The sequence below is a fragment of the Mus pahari genome, chromosome 7, assembly GCF_900095145.1.
Source record: "Mus pahari chromosome 7, PAHARI_EIJ_v1.1, whole genome shotgun sequence".
NCBI classification, from domain to species: Eukaryota; Metazoa; Chordata; class Mammalia; order Rodentia; family Muridae; genus Mus; species Mus pahari.
The window spans coordinates 33,257,643-33,273,137 of NC_034596.1; the positions used below are offsets into that span (position 1 = coordinate 33,257,643).

Genomic DNA, 15,495 nt, shown 5'->3' on the forward strand with positions numbered 1-15,495 from the left:
CACACTATCAAAAGATTTGACCATGTATCTATCTATCTATTCATCTATCTATCTATATATATATATATTCCTAGAGTCACACTATCAAAAGATTTGGCCATGTATACCATCCCTGCCTACCTCATAGCTTCACCAGGCCCACAGATTTTCACATGGAATTACTAAGAAACCATAGCCTGCTTGTCTGCTGAAAGGCCACTGTTGCACCCTCTGTTTCTAAAATATGGCACTCCTTGTAATAAGGTATGGCTCCAGATAATCTCTGAATAGTTCTCATTATTTTATAGGCTAGATTTCTGAAAGGAAAAATTATTTGAGATTTAAAGTCCACAGAGCTGCAGAAAAACTAAGATAAAAGCAGATGAGTACCACCATGCCTCAGTCCCAGGCCATCACTCCATGGTGACAAGAAGGTGAAAGGCTTGGACAACAGTCACCAGATAGCCTACCTTCTGCTTAGTCAATAGAACTGTAATTGCCTCTAACCACAATCAAGGAAGGTGGTCATCATCTGTGGTCATCATCTTACAGAAGATAAAATATGCCTTCCTTCCCAGGGAAGGGGTTACAGAGACAAAGTTTGGAGCTGAGACGAAAGGATGGACCATCCAAAAACTGCCTCACCCAGGGGTCCATCCCATAATCAACCACCAAACGCAGACAATATTGTATACAAAGATTTTGCTGAAAGGACCCTGATATAGCTGTCTCACATGAGGCTATGCCAGTGCCTGGCAAACACAGAAGTGGATTCTCACAGTCAGCTATCGGATGGAACACAGGGCCCCCAATGGAGGAGCTAGAGAAAGTACCCAAGGAGTTGTAGGGGGCTGCAACCCTATATGAGGAACAACAATATGAACTAATCAGTACCCCCAAAGCTCGTGTCTCTAGCTGCATATGTAGCAGGAGATGGCCTAGTCAGCCATCATTGGGAAGAGAAGGCCCTTGGTCTTGCAAACTTTATATGCCCCAGTACAGGGGAACACCAGGGTCAAGAAGTGGGAGTGGGTGGGTAGGTGAGCAGGGGGTGGGGGAGGGTATAGGAGACTTTGGGGATAGCATTTAAAATGTAAATGAAGTAAATACCTAATAAAAATTGGGGAAAAAAATATGCCTTCTTAAAAACTCATCCTCAAAACACTACCACCCTCCGACTGTACCCTTCCCAAAATCTGACTACGTGGCCAATGATTTATTCCAGGCAAACTGTGAATGAGTTATTTCCAACATATATAAAGGAAAATCTGCATCTGGAGAATTAGTTCCTAATGAACCCCCCCAACTCTATAATCTTTTAAAAATTCTTATATAAGGCTGTATTTGTGGCTATTTATAACTTTTATAACAATGATATCACAAAAATTTCAAAGAGCCCAATAGAACACAAAGCCAAGGTCACTGAACAGTTAGTTAATCCTGTTGAACTACCTCTTCTAGATGTCTTGGAGGAGAGAATAAACTTACCAGGTTGTGCATCATTTTGCTTGCATGGTAGCTCTAATATCTACACTTGGAGAAACCCTGTCTACCGTCAGAGCCTTCACCCTATTGCCATCTTCACCCAGATCCTGTGATGCACAAGGGGCATCTTAGAAGTAAAATATTGTCATCCTCACTTCCAAATAGAAGGATGATCTCAAAGTGTCAGTTCAACTTACAATCAAAATCTTGTCTATTGCAGGGTAAACTCTAGAAGCATTTTCCCAGTAGAATTATCAGGATATATGTTGTGTGGGCCCCATGATGCTTTTAGAGCAGAAATTATACAATATGGCTTAAATAGGCTTTTGTGGGTTGGCCTGGAAACCTAACACTGTTACTATGGAAAATGTTCAAACTCCACAAACAACTCTGTTCCCAGTGAACTTTTGAGTGCAGCCTATTTTTTAAATTAGGGGGTTGCATACTTATTTAGACTTAAAATATACAAAATGAAGTTATTAGGTAGAAAATATTATAATTAGGATTCTAGACTTGCATTGATAAATGTCCCTCTGCCATCTTGGATATGATGGATTTAAATAGAAGATGTTGCATCCTCTTGCAGTGCCAAGCAATGATACAAAATCAAAATTAAATATCTACCAGATTCTATTTTAAATTTGTACTGAAGTTTGGAATCACCTTACAAAGTAATTAGGTATTAGGCTATGTATTGGAACATAATCACTCACTGTACCAAAATCGTTCATTTTCACATCTTTGGAATCATTAGGAAAAATGTTCAAAGCAGTGGTAAGAGTGGGTCAACTAGCTAGCAAAAATAATCTTTGTGAATATGTCAAGTTGAATACAAATCTTTAAATTTTTGTGTTTAAAATCAGCAAATAGCTATACTGTTCTCTTGCTTCCCCATTTCTTCTCCTTCCTGTTCCTCTTCCTGGTCTTGTTTGGTTTTGTTGGGGTTTTTTGTTTTCTTGTTTTTTATTTTTCTAAACAGGGTCTTCCTGTTCTGCTCCGACTCATTTAAGGGATCAGCAGCCCCCGAACAGCTGAGATTGCAGGCCTACAAAAACCAAGACAGGAGGTGAACTTCTTGAGCCCATACTAGCCATAGGTTAGAATGTATTAAGAGAACACTGGCTAGTTGGCAGGGCAAAAGGTAGCGAGGTTTTTGTTTATGGGTAGTTGTGGTGGTGGTGATGGTCGTGGTAGCTGTGCTGGTGTTTCTTTCTTTATTAGTCAAGATGTGAAAAGTGTAAACAGTATCATCTAAGGACCCAAATATATTGCAACATTGTTACTGTTTGTTTTTCTCTTTATTATTCAAGGTAAAAACAGTATCATCTAGGGATCCAAACATATTGCAACATTTACTAGCTTAGTATCCCCAAGAGCTAAGCCTGGAATGCAGCAAGTATCCAGTGTCAGTTCTTTTGCATTCCATCCTGTTCTCTACCACAAGCACACTGCCTTCACCGGAATACATGTGGCTCGTCACCTGACAGCCAGAGTCTACTCTGCTGGCAAATGTTATGTACCATGTCTAAAAAGTAAATTCTAGAAGAGTCTTTTAACTGCAAGTGAAAGTGAATTAACTTATCTCTACCTTAAATAAAATATTATGATTGAATGCTATTGGGGCTTTTCAATGCTGTAATTGCTATAACATATTTAAATTCTGATGAAATCGTAGCCCTTGAAGTTGGCTTCTGGGGAACTGGCATGTTGAAGAAACAGAAAAAAAAAGAGCTACACTTCAAAAAAAGGCTAAAATGAAAATAGCAACTCCAATTGAAATCAGAGGCTAATATAATATAGAAAATTCTACTTTTGTTAAGATCGTTTCATCTTTTCTTTGTGAACTCTTGGTTTTTTAAAGTTTCCTACAATTCTTTCTGTAGTGCAATTTTTACCTTTGACATAGATCACAAAGGTCAGTAAATACCTGTAAAAATAACATAAACTATAAACAGTGATGCTATCAAACAGTAAGGCTTAGACCTAGATGTTCATAACGCCTTGAAGATTAGCAGTGAGACGCTGGTACCTGTTCCTTTGGTTAACTTGACTGCCCCTCTGAGCACATCTCTGTGTACTGCTCCCTGGAAACCTGGAAATGCTGTCTCCCAGTGCTAATTAAAGAATGTTTTCAACTCCTCATAGATCACTTGAATGGTATAGTGCACATCTTCATAATCACTTTTTGCCTTAGTTATATTCACTATATTCCTTTCTCTCTTCATTAAGTCTATGAAATGACAGAGGCCCCGCCAGGTAAATTATGGAAGAAGCAGCCTCTTCTTTAGGTGCTTGTCATTAGGCAAAACCAAAGCTGCAATCTCAAATCTCCAGAAAGGCCAGTTCTGCACAGGTGAGACCTGGAGAGTCCAAAAGCCTGCACAGGGCAGCTAGTTCCTTCTTCTTTTTCAGTGTATGAGTTCCAAAATACACGACTTTAAAAAGTGGCTTCAATGAAAAAGCATTAACATTATAAAGGAAAGAGACTTGTCAATGTCCCTAAACTATACTTTTCATTCACAAATTGTTAAGTTTCAAGTGAAAGCATTTAAATAAACTCCTCCCACCCCACCCCCCAGCCTGGCACTAGCACTCCAGTAAACACATTTATCTCCCAGGCCTTATTCCAAAGTTGAGAGAAATCTGTGGCCAGAGATGTAAATAAAACAGGTTCCCTATTGGGCTTGCCACACCTTTCTCCCCAAAGTGCAATTTGCCCTTCGTCACTAATGTCTCTATCTTCTGTTGTACTTCACATTCAAAACTCTCCGGTCCCACCTCACTACCAGCGTAAAAGCCAACTCTCATCTTCGCGGACCCACGAGGAGCCTCCAATTTCTCAACAAGCAGGAAGCTCTACAAATCACTGACATGCCCAAGAGAAGAGCAAATCAAATTGCTTTTGAAAGCTACAAAGAGAAGCAAAACCTAAAAGCTCTCATTCTTAATCTAAAAACAATGCATATGCATGAGCGACACTGAAGTCTAAATATATAACTTTGTATTTCACCCACACTGCTTATGACTACAGATTTTTGCCAAAAATATTACATTTAAGCATAATACCTCAACTTTTTGAAAATCTCCAAATCCCTCATTTCCTCCCCACTGCCTACCCCCATCCAAACACACTACTACGAACTTCTGGTAAAAGATAGAAAATCTCCTTATCTGAACAATGAAGAAACTAATATATCCTGACAGAAAAGGTCTGGGCTTGGGGACTGTCCTTTAGTTTATGAGGAAATGGTTTATAGAGCCTCTGCCTCTAGTGAAATCGTAACAGTGAAGAATTTACTTAATATCTCAGAAGCTCAGCTACGCAACGTTCTCTGAGGGCAAATAAACGTATTGAGAGGACCTATGAAGATGGGACTCTCAACTCCAGTACTGTTGGGGCCACATAACTCTTTTCTAGGGTGTGTTCTACACATAGCAGGATATTTAACATACTGAAAGCTAGCCAACCCTCCCTCCTCTTACGATAAACGGTAAGTCTCCAGTCTTTGTCCCAAATGTTCCAAGGCAAAATTTTGCTGTGATGTAGCTTGTGAATTATCTGATAATAAAAATGTTTAATCAATAGTAATTACTATTATCATTGCCCTTATCCGTACATATATCCACTAGACACTGGTTATGAGATAAAAATTGTGATATAACCCACATTTCCAACTTTGTATATACTTACTACCTTTGAAAATATCCATCACCGACGAATATGATGCCCTAATTTGCATTTGGTTGCTGTAATAAAACACTGACCAAAGCCAACCTGGGGAAGGAAGGAAATTGTTGTTGTTGTTGATGTTGCTTATACTTCTACATTGTAGTCCATTATCAATGAACTCCAGGATAAGAACCAGGAGGCAGGAACTGAAGCAGAGGCCACAGAGGGACAGTGCTTACCAGCTCATCCTTCCTCCCACAGCATAATCCCACCTGCCCAGCAATGCCATTGCTCACTGAGGACTGGGCCCTCCCACATCAATTAGAAATCAGGAACATGCTCCCGAAGACATGCTCACAAGCCAATATGATAAGGACAATTCCACAGTTGAGGCCCCTTCTCCTCAACGTACTAACAACCAAGATCAGCCATCACCAAGGGCATCACCAAGATTACAGACACTTGGATGAGGTTCCATGTGATGCCTATGGTTTTATGAGCAGAAAGGGAATTTGAGAGAAACAAGAAGGAACATAAAAGCCCACATCTTTGACGGGTGAAGAAAGGATGACCACAAAGCACCACTTTCCAGCCATGTTAATTTGGAGCAGGGCTGTGACAGAAATACTGACACACTCCCCGTTTGGCTAATATTTCACTCTACCATGACAGGTATATTGGGAACTTCCATATTACACTGTCAGACTTTCCAGCATCTACCCACTGTCCAGTGTGTTTTCACACTAAGTCCCTCTGGTTCTGGCTAAGCTCCTCAGACTCTCTTCCTGTTTCCATCACCTTTCTGCCCAGTTCTTCAGAAGACTGACAGTTCTCTGGTTAGACTACAGAAGACAAATTTAACTGAGGGCAAGGTCGGGTAGCAAGAAACCCGTATCCTGTCTGTTTACTGTGCCATGACAAACATTTTCATGGCAGCCACCATCCACCAAGGTAAACAGCCAGCCTTTCATAAGCCCACTTAATCAACAGACAGTAGTTGGCCAGATTGATTTTGTCTCTTAGATTCCACAGCAATGCTGTTAATTTTTCTAAGAATGTTTGATGGCATGACATAGTAACTACCTGTTTTGCGTAAACAACATGGAATGGATTTATCAGCATTATGATTAAGACACATCACCTTTCCTCCTATAATTTTTTAACTTACACTTACTAAAAGGTTCATGGTAAAGACCCAGTGTCACGTGTGTTACTATGTTCTTGAATTAGAGAGTAACCAACCAAAAAGTTTCACAAAAGTTTTTTAAAAAAAATTGCTTTTTGTCTACTCACTAATTACAGTGATTACGGATACCAAGATCATCGTCCCATGGTCACAGCTGGATCCCTCCTCTGACCTGTCTGTCACTGTTCTCCTTGAAGCATCAACTCAGAGGCTTCAAGTTGGTCAGTTTGCCTGACAAATGGCTCCATATTGCTGAAGTACAGAAATATACAAAAATTGCCTCATGAGGCAAAAAAGGGGTGGAGACTTGAAGGCTAGTAAATCTGACCTCCTCGTTTTATCAAGCTTTGGTCATCAAGACAACAAATCCTAATTTTACCCATTTCACTTTGCTTTAAATAATGCTGTGACTGTCACACAGTGAACGTCAATAATGTTAGCTAAAGCATTGGACTTCTCTATTACATCGCTTCAAACCCAGGAGCTCCCAAAACAAAATTGTCAGGCAAGCTAGAAAATACAGTTTACTTACAATGTGTTTTACAATTAACAGGTTCAAGTATAACTGAAAAGAGATTTTAATTTTTTTTTTTAATTTGTGTGTATACATGTGGAGCTGTGCAAGTTTATGTTCGCCCCACACAGACAGGTGGCTGAACATAGGCCTGAAGAGGACACCCTGGCACTAGAATTACAAGTGGTTGTGAATCAACCTTCGTGGTGGTGGATGAACAGCGAGTGCTCTTAACTGCTAGGCCGTCTCTCCAGTCCCATGAAGATAATTCTTAATGAAAGTGTGGGCTGTCTTAACACTAAAGAAACAGTGGCATCACCATCTATGTCAGTCTGGCACTAGCCATCCTACCCATGTAAGTTTAGAACCTGTGGCCTTCCCATCATAGAAGCATAAGGACTAATAGTGTTCCTGACCTATTTGTCAGCCTCAAAGTCTTGGAAGCAACAAAGCAAGAAAACCTGAGAAGTCACAGAGGATTCCCTTATTTGGCATTTCTTATTTGTGAGATTGGGATGGCGACACATCCCTCACACAGCTTCTTGTGAGTGAGCGGCAAAGGAAAGAGCAAATGTGAAGCACAGATGCCCAGGTCTGACTCAGGAGAAGTGTCATAAAGGTTCAATATTCTGACCCCTCGAAACAGTCCCGGACACCCCCTTCACGGCCATGCAAAGGAAGTGAGTAAGAACCAGAGAGATTATTTTGTTGCCACATTAAATGGTGAAGGAGGACACACAGTCCAGTTCCCAGAAGACAAAAAACTGTAAGAACATAGAGAAAAATCCCTTCAGCTTTTCAGATGTGGTGGCAGCTGTCCGGCACTGCCCATGCTTACTCCTGAATTCGCTGCCTGGGGCTGCCATAGCAAGGGACCACACACCGGGTGGCTAATATCCACAGCCACTTATCTTCCCCAAACTTTAGCAGCAAGAAATCTGGCACGATGGTGCCCACAAGGCCGTGCTTCCTTTGAGATTCTGAGTAGAATTCTCCCTCGCTTCTCCCAGCTCGCGATGGTGGCTGTGGACATCAGCATCCCTAACCACGCAGCAGCACAGCTCTGACCTCTCTGCTTACGTGGCTGTCTCCCCTTACATGTCAGTCCCTCTGCCTTCTTGTCTTTCAAGGGTATCAGGCATACCGGACTGACGACATGTCCTACTACAATAGGACCTCATCTTACTCTGATTATATCTGCAGACATCCTTTCTATTTTAAATGAGGTCATAATACCTGGGATTAGAGCTGGTACACATTACTTTGGGGAGGGGGTAAGAAGGCAAGCCAATCTCCTATATCCCTCTAACCAGAAAACAGTTTATTTTACTGTGGTTTGGTTTGGCTTTTTTTTGGTCAGTCTTAAACCTACAAAACGTGAAGTTCTTGAAATGTTATTCATGCTAACTGGCCAATTCAGAAGGATTGTAACAAAAAAGCAACTATGCCTACTTAACTATGTTTACTTCCCAAGCTCATTAGTGGTTCCATGTGGTGAGAAAAAATTTCCCACTCACTGTATCAAATTTAGCACATTTATTTAGTCTGAGTCAATGCCTGAAATATCCTTTCATACATTTAAGCCAATTTTCCCCAAGGTCATGTAGCAAGAGAAAAGTCACAGATCTTGCTCCTGTGAGTCAATCACTATGAAATATAGAGCTGAATTTTATGAAAGGGAGCTGGGCTATGAAACGTGCCCAGAATTATGGAGAGCTGATTTTTATGTAATTTTTTTATTATTCTATTTAATTCACATTTGGACTAAAATCAAAGTAGGACTGATGTAGAATGAATTAAAACTTTGAAAGAATGGTGCTATGACAAGGCAGCATAAATTACAAGACCGAACAACAATCGCAGTCCTCTCCAGTCACACAATTCAAGATACAAAGGGGGTGCACAGCAACTTCCATCAGTTACTATCCATCCTTTAAGCAACTGAGAGTTGAAGAACATTTCTCAGCTTACCCTTATCCGAAACATAAAACACGACTTTCTAGTTTATTCGTAAGAGTTTCCCATCTGGAAATTTTTTCTAGTAGGTATTTACTTAAGGAGGTGAAAACTTAGCTCAGTTTGTGAACCCAAATACTGGCAATGTGGAGGCAGAAGGATTCAAAGCCATGCTCTGCAATGTAACGTGTTTAAGGCCAGTCCCTAGGCTAGGGACTGTCTCAAAAAGGGAAATGGTGGCATTTTAGTTAATTTTAATAAAATAAAATTAAGAACATTACCTAAAAATGAGCTAACCCAGTCCGTGGTGACAAAGCAATCTGTATCAAATTTTTATTAACATACGTCAAAAGAGAAAAGTCTCCATCAAACTGAATCCAGTGGAGGAAAAGTCTTCTCACAGCAAGAAACCAGTGAGCCATACACACCAGACTTTTGCAGAATTTCACAATTTGGATGACATTTTCTTGTAAGAAATAAACCACATTTTATAGAAATCTGTATCAAACCTTCTAGTTGAGAAACTAAATCAAAAATACGATAACTCCACTTAGGCAATATGAGACTGCCCGTGTTTGCTGTCACACATACGTCCCAGAAACTACATGAACAGGCCAGAACAGCAGTCAAGTGCAGAGTGGTAATGATGGTTGTTACCGATGCTGAGGGTTTTAGTGACGAGGTAAAATGGCCATAATGTCCACACACCTGGCAGATACAACAAGCTGCCTGGCCTCAAAGTAAGCTGTTAGGAAATACTGTCCATACAAATAATATATTTAATATATTTGATTCACCAATGATCAACACCATTAAGATATTAATATCTCTCTGTGTGTGTCTCTCTCTATATTCTCTCTCTCTCTCTCTCTCTCTCTCTCTCTCACACACACACACACACACACACACACACACACACCTGGATTTAATTTTTCAAATACCTTAATAATTGTCTTTTAATTGTGCTGACAACATTTGATCCTTTAAAGATCACTCCCATAAGCCTCTAGCAGTACATGAGCATCAGAATTTCACTCCTTCCTAACATTTTTGACTACATAAAAGGCAATTAACATATTTAAAACAAGAACCTTGATAAATGGTCCCATATAAGTCAGAAAACTACTCAGCGATGGAGATACTTAAACTTAAATTTTTATTTTAAATTGTAGAGAAAGTTTTACTTAAGACTTGAGAGAAAGAAGAGAGAGTGTGTGGCTACGGCTGGGTACATACACATCACGATACATGTATGGAAAGTTTATGGAAGCCCATTCTCTCTTCCTACCCTGCGGACTCTGGCCATCAAATCCAGGGTCGCTGGGCATCTTGACAGAAGCCTTTCCTCATTAAACCATCTCACTGAGTCAGTTACACTACCTTAAGTCACTCATATGTAAATACCATCACCAAGCACACCGACAGGCTGCTTTCTTCATTGCTGATCATTTCCACGGGAGCCTTTGAACACCAGCCATGCTTTGTACAGAGACGCACGCAGATAATGCCGGTTCCTGTTCAAATCGTGGGGTTTTGTCTTTTCTGGACTGATCTATCTAGATTGACTATGAAGAATGAAGTCCTTTGTCCAGAAATATTGTGTCAAATCTTTTCTTACTAACCAAAAAATAAAGTCTAGACAGAAGTCAACAGAGCCTGGAGATGCTTTCTGGTGGAGAGGACTTTAACTTGATTATAGAAATGCAAAGGCTAGGACTAAGCAGACTTTGGGATCATCTTTCAGCTGGATGGTTCTCTACTAACTTCTTTTCTGCCTCTGATGGTAAAAGAGAAAGGCGGTTAGGTTGTACCAGACACTGCATGTCCTGTGTAATACCAACTACACATTTTCTAGAGAAACTTCTTCAGCCAAGCTCTGCTTAAATCTCATTGGTCACCGAAGTGACAAGAATCTTTGGGAGAATAAAAAACCCTGGCCCCCTACCTCTTTTCCAAACTTAAACATGGCTTACACTAGCAGTGGCATCTTGAAACCAAGAGTCAATCAAGAAACAAAATGAGTAGCTCTCTGAGTGGGGCACAAAATATTCTCATTGTAAAACTATGTCTATAGAAAGAAGGATCAAATCTTCAGCCAAAAATCTGAAACACCATGAGGCTGCCAGGGTGCTGTCAGAAGGCCAGATAACCCCGACATAAGGCTCAAATGTGGTAGTTACAGAGCCTGGGCATCAAGTTAGCTCAGTCGGTCCATGTTACTCAAGCTTGAGGACCTGAGTTCACTCCACAGCATCCATGTGAAGGGGAAACGGGTGTGTTGCTGGAGAGGTGTGTGGAAACTGGATCTCAGGGGACATTGTGGCCAGTGCTCTAGGCAATCAGTAAATTCAATGTTTACTCTGAGATGCTGTTTCAAAATGTACGGGGATGACTAACTAAGAAAGACATTGTTGTCAACCCCTAATCTCCACACACATATGGTGCACACACACAAACACACAATGATAGCTACAATGACACAGAAAAGGGAGGTTGCATATGCACATTTAATTACTGCTATTCATACTCATACTCATCCTTACAAGTAAATTTTTGTTTTGTTGGTTGTTTGAAACAGGGTATTCCTTCTGGCCTCAAATTTTGATCCTCCTGCCTCAGCATCTCAAGGGGTGGAATTACTGATGTCCACCACAAGGCCCACTCTAACATGAATGTCTCTGAATATTAAGGGTGATTGTTTGAAAGCTAGAGAAAACAGGTCTGAAAAGATGAGAAATGTCAGGGTAGTGGGCCAATTTAAAACATCTCTATGTCTTATAGTTTTCAGCGAAGCAAAACCAGAGACTGTAAATTCTAATAATGGAAAATAAGCAGAATGTAACAGCATGAGCAAATCTCAATGCATTTTTTTCCTGTGTGTGTCTGTGTGTGTGTATGTGTGTACGAGTGTGTGTGCCTGTGTGTGAGTGTGTGTTTGAATGTGTATATGCATGTGTGTATGTTAGAAGCAAGAGCCCAAGTGAAAAAGTCATAAATTATAATGCTGAAAAAAAATTCATGTTCCAAAATAAGACTTGTTTTCTTCAGCAGTCTGGATAACATTTTACCTTGTGTTCAAACTATCCATGCATGCAACGAATGCAGCTTAGTCAACCTCAAATTATACCCCACTTCTGATCATCTTGGGGAAGCTCAATCCGTGTCCATGGAAATGTAGCGTCGTGCTGTACAGCCAAGCAAAAGAAATAATACTTGGCATTTAAACGCAGGAGGCACCTTTAAATTGTCTCTCATTTTTGTTAAATATTTCAGCCTACAAAACAGGCTAAAAATATAATATTTCAGAGATTCAATTAGCACGAAAACTGGCTCTGGTCACCACAGTGCTCACCTCTATGATTTATTCATAAATGGTGAGTTTCTCCTTCAACTCCGTCTTCCTATTTCATAAATCACAGCTCACCGAGGTAACTTCACTCTATGTGGTCAGGAACCCAGCCCAGCTGAAGCTTATCATTCCTTATCCTTTAGCAAAGGGGGGCGGGGCATCTTACTCGTTTGCAAGACCTCACCTAGCACTGGCTCCTCACAGTAGGACTATAAATCCATTCATATATAAAGACAATTAACAAGCAATACTCATATAACTGCAAATGTCTTCTAAATACAGGTATAGTATCTAAGGCTCATACTCTACCCTATCCCACCAACCCCAAGTACCATCCTTTTTGGAAGAATAGATATGACCTGCTTTGTGACATCCCATACACATAGCTACTGTGTGCTGGCAAATGTTTAGCTCTGGCTTTGATAGAAAAAAATTGTGTGTGTGTGTGTGTGTGTGTGTGTGTGTGTGTGTGTGTGTGTGTGTAAAATACATACATTTGTGTGTATGCCTATTATAAATTGTGCTCATTTAAGAGACTCATGGCTCCCAATTCACAAATAATAAAATTGTCTCACTTATCATTGACAGGAACACTTCTTTCTTGAGTTTGGTAACAATTTACAAATACTAGAAAAATGTTCCCACCACGGTATCCAAGGGCCTCTCCATCTGACACAACCTAATGGTACCCTACCATCTTCCCTCAGGCTGTGGCTGACTGCAAGAGTCCAATGTAGAGTCAGTGAGCAGAGGCTAGCGAAGAGGCATGCCTAGCCCTCAGACAAACAGACACAGAAGATAGAAATCATAGCAACCTAGGGGAGGTGAGCTTTTAACGCTTACTTTAACTTAGTGTACTTAGTCACAAGAGCACCGTTTCTTTTTTGTCCGTGGCTGTCCTTAACAACCAATGTACATGATTTCTCAAAGTCCAACCAGTCTGGCCCCCACAAGCCAGCATAGCCCAGACCCACCACAGCCTGACAGGTAAGTCATCTGTGCCCACCCAGCTTCACGGTGTCTGTGCTTGCTGCTGGTGCCTACATGGATGGTAGTCCTAAAGCTGGGGAAGCAGTACATGTCCTTATTTGACTAGCTTGAAATAGTCCAAGCCCATTCCATTTCTCTCTCTATTACTCTCTCATTCTTTCCTAACTTCCCATGTTCACCCACCATCCTCCTGAAAGGCTTGTGTTATGTTCAGCCCCCTTCCCTGGTCATTTTGCAAAACCAGTCGCCAGGGCTTCAGTAAGCAAGTACTCTCCAGTAACCTCCAAATTCCTCTCACTCAGCAGGACACTCTGGTGTGCTGAACTCCCCAGCTGCCTTCCTCCAAGGCAGCTCCCCTTCTTGCTTTCTTACTAATTAAGTAATTAGTTGGGTCATCATTTATACCTATCTCTCCCATTAGGCTGTTTCACAGATACATGGGACATACTGATTCTTTCTCCCGTATTCTCAGAACCCAGTGCATCATCCAACAGAGAAGATGTTCTGGGAACAGATGAAGTCACAATCAATAATTAGTAAGGATTTCAAACACAGCCTAGAACACAAGTAAATGCCCACAGGGGCTTGTTTCTCCTAAGTCTTACAGTCCTGAAAGGTACCCAGATGCAAACCTCATCGATGGGAGAGAATTCTAGGCTCTCCTCCCTATACCAGTTGTGACCAGTAACCTGTTATTACCTAACTCCTTACTTCCTAAGTATACTTCCAATCTATCCACTTGTTGCTCTCTCTGTGACTACTACCTCAGCTTATGCTTCACTTGCCTAGACCACATATTAGCCTCCAGAGCCCCTCAGCTCCTGGCTCTCCCCCCTCCAAGTCACCTGCACGCTGCTACCAAAAGCAAGTTCACAAGAACTATACAACCTTCTGTTTAATAATCTATTAAGGCTGCTCAACCAATGATATAAACACTGAACTCTTCACTCCAAACTTTGCAAAGCCTTTGTAGTCAGAATCCAGCTGGCTCCCCAGGCTTAAACACTCCACTTGCCCATAGTCACCTACTCTCCTTCAAAGCTCTGGACCTCTGCCCATTCAGTCGGCCCTGCCTTGACTACCTTCCTCCTTTCACATTGTTATCATAATGCATCCTATATCTTTGTGCTGCGGAGTGGAGTTCTGAACCTGAAGCAGGAAGCATGTCTTCCACTGCATTTTCCTAACACTTTGATCAATCCATCACTGTTCTTATTCCCTGCAAGGGTTGCTCCTTTGAACCTATGTCTTCCCCCCACAGGATCATAAACTTCTGCCAAGCAGAGACAATGCATAGGGTGAAGCTGGAGCTCCTTTTACTGCTATGAAATGACAAACCATTTGTTCTACAAAGAAAGCAAGCATCCAAATAGCTGCTTTGCCTTTTAAAGCCACTCACCTTGAAAGTTATCCACTTACTTTAATGATGATGGCATGAATCCAAGAAGAAAAATTTGAAACAAACTTTCCGAATCATCTGGGGGAATGTTTTCATATTCTCTCAAGTAATAACTTTAAAAAGAAAAACTTCTAGAGAGGTCTGAGATATAGGAAGAAAGGGTACAAAGGGTAACATAATTCTATGTGGAAAATTAAATGTGTAAAAGTCGGCACAATGGTTGACACAAAGCTTCCTGATAAACTGTCTCACATGAGCATCTAAAGGGAGACTCTAAAATATAAAGAACGTATTGTTTCAAAGGGAAGAGCTGGGGTTTCCAGCATGGCACCCGCCCTTCAGACATTAAGTGGCAATGCTGTTTCATTTTGGTTTTTAGAACTAAAGATGGAAGCCAATCCTTACACACAGTGTACTGGCTAATTTTGTGTCAACTTGACACAGGCTGGAGTTATCACAGAGAAAGGAGCTTCAGTTGGGGAAATGCCTCCACAAGATTCAGCTGTAAGGCATTTTCTCAATTAGTGATCAAGGGGGCGGTCCCCTTGTGGGTGGTGCCATCTCTGGGCTGGTAGTCTTGGGTTCTATAAGAAAGCAGGCTGAGCAAGCCAGGGGAGGCAAGCCTGTAAAGAACATCCCTCCATGGCTTCTGTATCAGCTCCTGCTTTCTGACCTGCTTGAGTTCCTTTGGTGATCAACAGCAATGTAGAAAATGTAAGCCAAATAAACCCTTTCCTCCCCAACTTGCTTCTTGGTCATGATGTTTGTGCAGAAATAGAAACCCTGACTAAGACGAATTGGTTCCAGCATAGTGGGGTATTCCTGGGACAACTTGACCATGTTTTGGGGAGGACTGTGGAAGGACTTTGGAACTTTGGGCCAGAAGATCCATTTGGTGTTAAGAGCTCTTTGGAATGTTGTGTAGGAGCGTGGAAGGTAATGTTGAGAACAGTGCAGAAGATGGAGG

General features: G+C 41.1%; 1 protein-coding gene across 10 annotated transcripts in view; it reads right to left on the reverse strand.

The window, feature by feature from the left end:
• Positions 1-15,495, reverse strand: part of Hdac9 (histone deacetylase 9) — an 822,768-nt gene that overhangs the window by 781,088 nt on the left and 26,185 nt on the right. For 3 of the 10 annotated variants that reach the window (XM_029540520.1, XM_029540519.1, XM_029540524.1), the window contains exon 1: positions 5,159-5,219. The exons of 2 other annotated variants lie outside the window; for them this stretch is intronic. The gene's annotated coding sequence lies outside the window, so the exon portion shown is untranslated. Of the gene's footprint in view, positions 1-5,158; positions 5,221-15,495 lie in introns of those variants that run through there. 5 more of the 10 variants (XM_029540526.1, XM_029540515.1, XM_029540528.1 and 2 more) reach the window with 5 other exon arrangements.